The sequence below is a fragment of the Danaus plexippus genome, chromosome 5 (genome assembly GCF_018135715.1).
Source record: "Danaus plexippus chromosome 5, MEX_DaPlex, whole genome shotgun sequence".
Lineage (NCBI taxonomy): Eukaryota > Metazoa > Arthropoda > Insecta > Lepidoptera > Nymphalidae > Danaus > Danaus plexippus.
In genome coordinates, this window is record NC_083539.1 from 7,651,544 (window position 1) to 7,663,231 (window position 11,688).

General features: G+C 28.7%; 2 non-coding genes across 2 annotated transcripts; both read left to right on the top strand.

Annotated features, from left to right (window-relative positions):
* The first annotated feature begins 329 nt into the window (after positions 1 to 329).
* Trnag-gcc (transfer RNA glycine (anticodon GCC)) lies at positions 330 to 400 on the top strand. The gene has a single exon. It is a non-coding gene; the product is annotated as a tRNA-Gly (tRNA).
* Positions 401 to 6,239: 5,839 nt separating this feature from the next.
* Positions 6,240 to 6,310, top strand: Trnag-gcc (transfer RNA glycine (anticodon GCC)). The gene has a single exon. It is a non-coding gene; the product is annotated as a tRNA-Gly (tRNA).
* Positions 6,311 to 11,688: the final 5,378 nt, after the last annotated feature.

The window sequence follows — 11,688 nt, forward strand, 5'->3', positions numbered from 1 at the left end:
ATAATAGATCCTTTAGTATTTAGGCCGAGGAAATGTTATATGCTTTCATTTTATTATAATTCGGTATTTTAAGGATCAAATATTGTAAATAAAATGAATAATACATTTTTATAACATAATTTGGGTTAAGTGTCTTAATGAAATTTGTTTTTGTACATTTATTATAAGTAGATTATGTTAATTTATCGCATATTATATTATTGAGGTAGGCGTTAGAGTTAAATTTGTTTCTTCTTGTTATATCAGTATGTATTTTATAATTTTTAAATTGGACTAAACTATAATTTTATTGAAATTTATGTATTCATATATATATTTGTTGAATCGTAGCATCGGTGGTTCAGTGGTAGAATGCTCGCCTGCCACGCGGGCGGCCCGGGTTCGATTCCCGGCCGATGCATACTTTTTTTGGGTTGTGCTCACATATAACTGAATATATAGTATTCAATGACAATTACCAGAAAATGTAGAAATAAACAGTTCGCTGAACACAGGCGTAAACTACTAGTAACTTTATGAAAAAAAGGTAGTTATATAAATTGTAGGCAATTGTCTCTAGTTTTATTATATATTAAATTATATATTTATTTTGTATGTAACTGTTTTTATCGTAAAGTTAGTCGGAAAGGAGGTATTATATAAGAACTACTTTTAGGCGCCATTATACCAATATGGCGGCGCGAGCGGCATAAATACGAAGTGGAAAAATTAAAATTCGAAAAGTGCACCACAAGATTTTCAAAATTCCCGGCATAATCCAGGTAAATCTACCAAAGGACTGTATTATAAGAGTTATAATTTTATATCATAATTAATCTCCATACAACTGAATTAGCTGAGTTGGAATGGATCCAACTTCGTGTGAAAGGATTTTATTAAACATTCGCCATGATTTAGTTAACCTCATTTGAATTTAAGGTACGAGTATAGCTGGTTCATTTCACAGGCATAATCTGTAGCGAGTTCGCAGTTAAATAACTTTAAATATATCAATAAGGAGTTATTGATTAAAACATTATTTGGCTTAAATTGATACATTTTACTTATATATGACAATGGGAGGTAAGAAAGACAATTAGAATATTTATCTTACCTAATGAAGAAGTCAAGTAAATGACTTAAAATTTTACATTTTAAACAATAAAGCAATCTCTGTAGAAATAGGTTCACGAAATACAGTTATGTCTAGACTCTTGAGTGTTCTTAAATACTGTGAACTTGAAAATTCTCTTAAAACTAAACAGCCTGAAACAAGATAACTATTCCAACTGTAATTTCGAAGAAGTGCTATTTAGCTTTATAATTCCCTTCTTAATTTAATTCAAATAACCTCAGTTAGATAGTCACAATTAGGGCTTTTCTACCCTTATTGGACTATGAAATCACTTTAAACAAGAATAATTAACTAGGATTTTCTGTTAACAAAGAACGGTATTCGACATAAACTATTTACGAAAAGACTTTTCAGTAAGTATAAAATCTTCGCAGAGAGAAAAATTTCAATAACTATTAAAGGATTAAACTATTTTCGTATCTAATTAAACCTATTTTATATATTTAAAAAACAACATTTTGGAATTATACAACTAAATAAAATAACCTCTACTTTCTTTCCTAGCATTTTTTGTCACAATAACAATATTTAATTTCATAATAAGGTTTTATTATCTGTTAGATGATAAAATTATTCTAAGTTAAACCTTAATTACCGTAGTATAACCTGGTAAGATGTAACCCTTGTCTATCTTTATGGGCGCTTATATTTACTGGGTCAAATAAACCTATTTAAGCCACGGCCCTTATCACAAATATTGCTCAAAATTACAGCCAACTTCAGGTTACAAAGTATGTATAATTTAATGTAAATTTTGGATGAAATCAAATTTATGTTATCACTTCTTCTAAATCAACATGAATAACGTAATAAAAATATGTAGTTTTGAAGTACAAATATAGTTTCTACTTTCATATAATATTTTCAAGAAAAAAAAAATAAGCAGGTAATAAGACAAGAATAGAATAGAAAAACATTAGTCAATTCTAAGTCCAGGTTCAGATTATTTAAATTGATTTTATTCATTATAGAAAATTCTATAGCTCTGTCTATATGTGAATTTATCTTACACTATTTTAATTTTTTTTCCTATAGAATCTTTTTTTATGTATTTAAAACTTTCCTCTCAAAAATAAGGTTCTAAATAGCGAAAGTCATCTAGATTATCAATGTAATTAATGAGAAAATTTTAAATTTGGCTTCACAACTCGTTTGCATGCATTGTATATTTTGGGTTTATCACATTATAATACATCACATCCTAGATAATAAATTATATTATAGGTTAGCGACGATACTTCTCAGAATTCCATGGATTCACCGTGCGGTACGGGTCCATCGCGTTGCAGGGGGAGGAGCTTCAACAGTGCCTGGGACTAGCGACCCGGGTGTAGGTTTAAGGGGCTCCTATCTAACGCGCCGTAAACACTCACCTCCACCGTCCACGCTCCTCTCTCTACCTAACCAAATGTATAAAGAACATACTGGAGCTGCCTTCTAATTTCATCTTAAACTACGTCCTGGTAACTTTTATTTCATTTAACAATATATATGTTGCATTCTTTTGATTTATTTGTTGAAACTAGAATTTAATTATAATTACCATTCATGAACTTAGAAATGATAGAATTGTTGAAGTGATTTTACAAATTAAGTTCCCGAGTGCATATTAGTCTCGCTGAAAATAAATTATCAAGACTAGCAAAGAGCAAATAGAATTAAGTGTTGAATGCAATACTACGGGGAAAATCAAATTATGTTTTTTTCTTAGATTCAGGACAGAAATAAGGATCATTTTTAAAGAGCTGTGATGTTAAAGAATAAGAACAGGTAATATAGAGATAAGTAGATGACACAGCTGCTATAGAGATAAGTGATTTTGTCTAAGTTAAATATGTTCTATCTTTAACCATTGGGCAACTGCTGACATTGCGACCCCAGTTATACTTAGCTCATTATATACAATACTATTGCAAAACCGTTGACGCTGCTGAGCCGGCAGGTAGTTGCTGCACGAGCAATACCAATTAATGCTTAGTATCAGCACTCGGTTTAATCGTTAAGAGACACGTAGTGGTGAAGCTTCGATCACTATTGTTTCTTAGTATAAATATTAGTTTTACTTTCATTTTAAATATATTATAAGATTCTGTTGGTTTTAAAGTCCTCCGGTTGTCCTAAACTTAATTAACAAAGCACGTTCCAAGAATTAATTGATGTTAGTTCTGGACAGGCCCAAGTCTTTTAGTAGGTTGTAGAGAGATTAGCTGTTATACCTGTCGCTCCCACTTCAATCGCGTACAAATCTACTGCGAACTTATTCCTAGTGAGTTCGATAGTGAGCTCGTAATACTTGTTGACCTTGATGGCTTGGACTTTGGGGATGTTGGTTTCCCATGAACCGTAAACTAACTGTAATTAAGACATTGCTCTTTAAAATTCTCTAATACAGAAATATGTTTGGTCTGGACGCCGACGCACAAATATCCTCTGGGATTTTGTATTGTTTCCCATACGTATGCATCATTATAGTCCAATCCGGAGCCGCTCTTAGGATAGAGTAAGGCTTAACGTTTGATTTTATAGACCTTGAGCTTTCTCTCACTAAACCTTTTGATCGATCGTTTGAGGTTATTTCCCTTTGCGCTCTGGCTACCGAAAAACTAATCGCTTCACGTATGATTTCCAGAACCCTATCGTGACGACGCAAGTATTGATCGCTTCCAGGAGTACCTTACATCCCACCAGTAAAAGGTCCAACTGCCTTCCCGCAGATATAGCAAAATTTTACGGTACCTTTACCTCATCTTACTAAATAACTCTAATCTGGGGAGTCATTTGTAAAGTACTGACATAAAATTTTAGCAATGCCGGCAACCAATCATGAATCAAGGAGCGCCATTTTAGTGCTAATGGGATGCAAAAATCTCCTATGTCTAATCACGCTAATCAGTATGTCAAATTGTATCAAAATTCTACATATTTATTTTATGTTTAAAAAACACAATATTTAACTTACCAGATTAATAACGACTGCGTGTAATGACTACTTGTTAAATATTATTTTCAAACGTCATTTTCTTCTCAGTTTCTACGTTAATAAAAAACAGATATTTTGAAAGTTAAATAAATAATAGAAATATGTTATATCTATACAGAAATCAATTCACTTTGGAACGTGACGAATTACGCAGTACCCTTTTCATGTTTACGGAAAAGATGCCGGGGAAGGGATACGACACCTGTGTACATTAAAATGTTCTAGTCCACAAGTATTATTAAAAGCCCAAAAAGGCTTCCCGTTAAAGCTTTATGCTATCTATGTATTTTCTCCACTTTGTTGAATATAAAATTTAAAAAATGTTTAATGTAGGAAAGCTATTACAGAATTTTACAATATTAGTATTCGATCACGTCAATAACAAAACAGAATTGGAAATTATAAGGACCAAAGAAAAATATTTTGCGCGGGAAAATAAGAAAAAACAAAGCACAATTGTAGCAAAAATTACAGATACAAAATTAATTATTTTTTGTTTATTAGTAACATTATCAATTATCAAATCAGACTGAGTCTATTAATCCATTACGTTTGAAACTATCCGTCACATTTTGAAAACTTTAGATAAATCGAAGTTAATTGTCAGTCATTTTTTAATTAACGCAGATCATTTAAATTTATTAATTGTATAATAGAGCCAAAAAAATTTATCATATACATATGTTATTTTAAACATGTTTTTACTTAATATTAATAGTGTATATTGGTAGCTATTTAATATAAAATTCATTGACATAAAATTTATATCGTAATATTTTTTTTTATTTCACTAAAGATATTTTTTTTTATTGCTCTCTAATTACTGCTTGGCTATTATTTCGCATAATGGTAAGTAGCAATTATGATAAAGTTAAATAGACCTTTGGAGACTTCAAAATTGTACATGCGTATAAAGACAGACTTCGGCAAGCTGTTACAATCATTTGGTGTGTGCATGAGGCAGGGAGGAGCCTATTTTTGAGTGTATATATTTTTTATTATAACTAAATTATTTTACATTTTAAGACCCACACTTTGTGAAATAAATGGGCATGATTCAACATCCCTTTTGTGAATTGTAATGAAACAGTGGCGTATAGAAAATTATCGTAGAGATACGGATTTTCATACCTTTTTTTCTTAATCTTAGGATCTATGAAATAAATCACTAATTATAAAATAAATAAACCAAATATATTACAGAAGTTTTTAGAAATATACCAATAAATTACTTTTTAAATACTATTAATATTTACAGAGTTTCTTATTACATATATTTAATTTATTGACAGTATTAAAATTACGTTTTTTTTCTCACATCCTCGATTTAGCATTTTTAAAATCGGACAAAATGGTCATTTCTGAAACCATTTTTCATTTCGACAAAGTCCAAAAACAGCTGTCACATCTACATCAGGAATGGCGTAATTTAAAAAGTTCAACATATTACATACAAGAAAGAAAAATAAGTTGGACAACTGCAACAGAAATTCAGCAAATAATAAAATACGAATACAAAATATTTTTATATCTCTGAGTAACCTTCCAACCAGCGACACTAGCATCTGAACAAACATGAAAACAAAATTCGTAAAAAGTCTACAACAACTTATTTAATAAGTCCTTATTAAATATCTTACTCTGTTTACTTTATATTTGTAATTGTATTATAATAATATTAATAATAATGTAATATAAAACAACAATACAAAGTAGAGTCCTTTTCCGCAGAGAATAATTTTCTCAGTCATAAAAATAGGAATACCTTCCATTTCAAATATTTATTATTAGAGTAATATGTACTTATATTATTAGTTTTAATATTTAATATCTATAAATACACAGTACATTTAATAAATAAATCTCTCTTGGGATCCAAGTTTGAGTTTCCGTTTTCTTTATGTGTCGGAAACGTTAAATTATTCCGTTTTCTCTCGAGCAATTCAGATTGGAAACGATGCAAATGAAAATAAAAACCATTTTTTATAATAGATCTAATATTATTGTAGAATAATATCTTAATAGTATGATTTATTATTGATTACATTAAATTATTAATAAAAGATTGATTTTGCATGTTAATGCAAATATGCAATACATGTATAGAAACAATAATTGTTAACAAATTTTGTTGCTTTTACTATAGCATCGGTGGTTCAGTGGTAGAATGCTCGCCTGCCACGCGGGCGGCCCGGGTTCGATTCCCGGCCGATGCATAATAATCTTTTGCACAGATATATAGTTTACCTGTGACACGATTTTAAAGTGTTGTAGAAATCCTATATATAAAAAAAACCTCCTCCTTTTTGAAGTCGGTTGAAAAATGAAAGTTGCTAAGCGCATTACTTAAAAATGGCTCGACCAATTGTGCATACTTTTTTTGCATGTTCCTTCAGGTTCCCACGTAAGGTTTTAAATAAAAAATAAGCAAATCTTTAAATATAAAAACAACAACAAAAATTTGTTTTCAAACACTTGATGTAATTTATCAACGTCAACGTAAATTAAAAAAAAAATGGGCGTTTTTATGGAACTCACATTCAAGTTGATTACGCTGTTTGAATATTATTTTAAAATGAAAAAAATTACAATCGAGTATATAATAATATAATTGTAATATATATATGTATAAACTATTATTATTTTATATTTCGATAGAAAGAATTTTGTTCGGACAGCTGGTGGAAAATAAATAGATGACATAAAAAAAAATTACATTTTCCAAACTGTCACTCAATTATTGGCTGTTTGTCATTAATGCTTAGAACTTATTTAACCGAGCAATTCATTTGAATAAAATCCGGTTAAGGCCAATAAAAAATATTGGTTACATACATATAAGCAAATTATTATTTGTTTTTATCATAATTTAAAATACATACATCTGGTTAAAATTGATCGTAATATGTCATTCAGGACACTTCCATCAAGATACTTAATCATAAAAATATTATATAAGCTTTATTTTATATTTTTATTAAGAATTTTTATTGTTGAACATGAAATAATACTATAAATTTATATATTTTAATATTACGTTCAAAGGCTTGTCGGAAATGGTTTTGGAAAAGATTTGCTTTTGAGAAAATAATTGTTATAGCTTGATATACTGTCTAGGAGCTTATATTAACATTAATATATTATTTTAGTAAATATTTTACCAAAAAAAATATTTATTAGAATGTTTTTTCGTATATTCTAATCCAAAAATAAATTTTTTGAGGCAATAAAATTTGATGAGTAATGGAAATGAATTATTTAACTAAATGAGGTACATAGGCCAATGAATTAGTTCGTAAATTTTTGAACACAACTATTCACTTTATGTATATATAAGCTACTGCGAAGAATAGATATTCTTTAACTATATTTAAATGTAATGGATTTGGTAAATTCACTTAAATCTTAACACACTGAGTCAGAATAACTGCCATCTCGACTTTATCTTTGAAGATATATTATTTAACTTTAATTATTTCAGAAAATAGTTTAAGTATATCCGAACAGTTAGATAAAAAAAATATAAAGTTTAAAAGATATTTATGTTTTATAATTAAGGAAATTCAATCAGAACAAAACAATTGTAAAATCCTTCCATATGTTTAGATTTTTTATCGTAATATTATTAAAAAAAAAAAACAACTACGATGCCCTTTGTGAACAATTAAAATTTTTTAATAATATTATTTACAATACTTATAATTTTAATTCAAATAGCAGCTTCAATCGAGTTTCTTTTTGACATTTTTCTTGATACTTTTTTACAAACGTCGCATACCAATGCTTTAAATTGTTCTATAATGGCAAAAAAGTTACATTTTATCTCTTTTCAGATGTAAAAATGTCATAACTCGAGCCCCAAGTATCTCAGTCAGCGTCGCCCATGACTTAGATGTGACCATTGTCTTATTTTATAGTCTCTTCTTTACAACATCACATAAACTTGTGTGAGTTACGGCAATTATCTCAAATACTGCTGAAAATTACAATCAAACATACAATGGTATTAACAAATATTTATAATTCAGATCGTCTGTCGTATGAAATTTATATTATCAGTAAAATTATTTTAGTTGTTTATTAATTAAAAATTATTTAAATTTAATGAAATATTTTCAACACTCGCATAGTTTTTTTTTTAATCCAAAATAACATTTTGCAGAAATTGGCTCAATATAACGCGAGTTGAATAAATAATGTTAACAATTCCAGAAAACATTTACATATTATTCAAATAGAAATTTATATATATTTCTACTCTTTACTGGAATCCTTCCTACAAAATTTGCTTTTCCAGAAGGACAACCGTTCAATAATTTATATTTGGATAAATATCAGACAAAATTATTATTCAAAGAAAAGTTTGGTAAACATTAAATTTACAGAAAAAGATTTTATTTCAAAATAATCATGACGTTTAACAGAAAAATAATTAATCTCTATACAGCCTGGGTTACTATTATTCTTTAACACCACAGGCCTAAAAAATGTTCCTTATTTCTGTCGGCAATCTATGAAAAAATCTTAATTTGATTTCTCTACGTAGTATTGCATTCAGCACTTAATTCTATTTGCTCTCTGCTAGTCTTGATAATTTATTTTCAGTGAGACTAATATGCAATCGGGAACTTAATTTGTAAAATCACTTCAACAATTCTATCATTTCTAAGTTCATGAATGTTAATTATAATTAAATTCTAGTTTCAACAAATAAATCAAAAGAATGCAACATATATATTTTTAAATCAAATAAAAGTTACCAGGACGTAGTTTAAGATGAAATTAGAAGGCAGCTCTAGTATGTTCTTTATACATTTGGTTAGGTAGAGAGAGGAGCGTGGACGGTGGAGGTGAGTGTTTAACGCTTGTTAGATAGAAGCCCCTTAAACCTACACCCGGGTCGCTAGTCCCAGGCACTGTTGAAGCTCCTCCCCTGCAACGAGATGGACCCTGCACCCGCAAGATGAATGCATGGAATTCTGAGAAGTTTCGTCTCTGTCATAGTCTAGTTGAGCATACATAGCATAAAGGCCTTTTATGAGAGAAATTATTCGTTATGACATAATTATGGAGTGAAAAAATTTATATTTAAATATAATTTTTATTTTATACAATATAGCAGAATACCAAGTGACTGTCTGACAAATATTTCAGTACAATCAGTTAACATAAAGCTAAGTTATTTGTTTTTTATAATATTTAATTCACTTTCAGTCACCCAAGTACAAGTTTCCGTATTCGAAGACAACACGAATACGCAAACACGGATAGTTTTCAGTTTTTTATTCGTATATCGTCGCAGGTGAGTATCAATTTAGGTGCAAACTGATGCTAAGGATACGGATATTTTCTTATGAGCCGTTTTCTCTATTCCCTTTATTAATATTTATGTAGCTTTTGACTTTCAAACGAGATTAATCTTCTCTTCATCTTTATTACAGCATCTATTTTAAATTCGAGAAAGACAGTTCTTACATTACAGTTAAGAAATTATCTTTAAAGTAAAAGTATTTATTTTTTGTTTATTTAAATATTAGTTTGTAGTAAATTTTTTCATCATTTTTCTTGAATTTCAAAACGTATGATAACTCGTTAGATCACGTTATGTTTGAATATCTAATATTGAACAAATACAAAATAACTAACACGGAATAAACTACACCAAATACGTATTTTTTGTATGTCAAATAAAAATTATATTTAAATGTAATGGATTTTTTTATTTCTGCCCAAATAAAAAAAAAATATTTGTTCCCATATATTACATGCAAATTTTGTGGAGATTGGATACGAGAGGTTGAAATGAAAAACGGAAATGTTGAAGAAATCGCAAGTTAAAAACATTCTTTATACGATATAATAAATTAAAAAAATATAAATACTATATAAAAAATAAGTACGAAAAAATAATAATAATTGAGAAACTCTTTTTGAAAATCTTAAGATATAATAATTTGCTTTTAAATGTATATAATAATAAACGTATGTCACATTCCTGTTAAATTTTTTAAGGGTTAATTTAGTCTAACAATAAGATCAACATTATCACCCTTAATCAAACCATTATTGGCAATACCTCCGTATATTAAAGCTATATTAACGTCATTTTGCTTAACTATAAAATAAACGTGTAATAAATGATATAAAAAAAAAAAATATTAATGAAAATATTCGTTGCAAGAAATCACACCAATTTCCTAAACAACAAATGGTGTGCATCAATTAGAAATCAACAAAGCGGATAGGACTGACGTCAATTAATGCTCATCTCTGTATAAATAGCCGACCCTCTGTCAGAGATGTTACGACAGATATGACATCATTAATTTAAAAAAACATTTGTTTGTAATACAGGAAATAAAGTTATAAAAACATTAAGTAACATCTGGACCTTTATGTTAATAGTAAGTTACAATTTTTTACTAGTTTTCATTAAATATCATATTTTAATATCTAGAGTATAATGGGTAAAGATATATAGGGCATATATACACGGTTGTACATATCTGAATAAACAATATTAAGTCCAATTTGTGGTTATGATGTCCTACTTTTCGTCAACTTGATTACCTATAAGTAACGAACGAATTCCATTGCATAAAATAATTGAAATTTTTTACTAGACAAATTATAAAAGATATGAGAAATTAAATCATTGAACGTAAATCGTTGGAAATATTACTTAGAGTATGTGCTTAAATGAGTGGCATATAATGAGAAACATAATAAAGTACTTCAACTGTCGGAGTTAATGGAAATCAAAACTTAATTATAACTGAGCACATTAATTCTATTCAGTGTAATTGGAGCTAAGTTTCTTAAGTTTATACTCGTCAAAGATCGACAATTATTAATTTTATTTATGTAAATTAATTTTTATTTTAATAACAAAAGCGTCGTCCTATTGCCGCTCTCATGAACACTCAGTGTTTCCTAAAATCGATATTTGTATTAGTAATAGCAAAAAGCACTGATTCCTGTGGGAGACGGAATAGCTCAGTGGATTAGAGCATTGGCGCTTATCGCTTTGGAAGCTGGTTTATATTTTCAAAGTAAATTCTGTGTCTGTTCATTACGAATTTGTTAATTTTATTGCTAGAAACTGTTTTCAAGACCAATAAAGTAATAAAAATCGCGACTGGATAGGTATTATATCGTTTTGCGTTTGGGAAACACCACGTACAATGACTAAAATAATTTTATTTTAAAACTTTATCTATAATACAATGTTATTATAACAAAATGAGATATGTTATACTTTGTATTCCGAATTATTAAGTGTTTTAAGCACAAACATGCACTTCGATATATTTTAAGATTTTCGGAATTTCATAATATGAGAATGCTGAGTTTGTAATGAGTATTTAGTTAATTGCAAAGCTATCCACATGTCATGTGATGATAGTACAGGTCATCGCACTCCTTTCTATCGGCAGATGTTCAGACGCAAGCGAATTTAATCGTCGCTTATGAGGAAAGGTTTGATAAGAATATAGTAAATTTAACTCTATATCAGTTGCTTTATAGATCAATTTACAATGTGTTAGGAATATTTTAGTTATATTTGATTTGATATTTAGAACTAGCAGCAGAA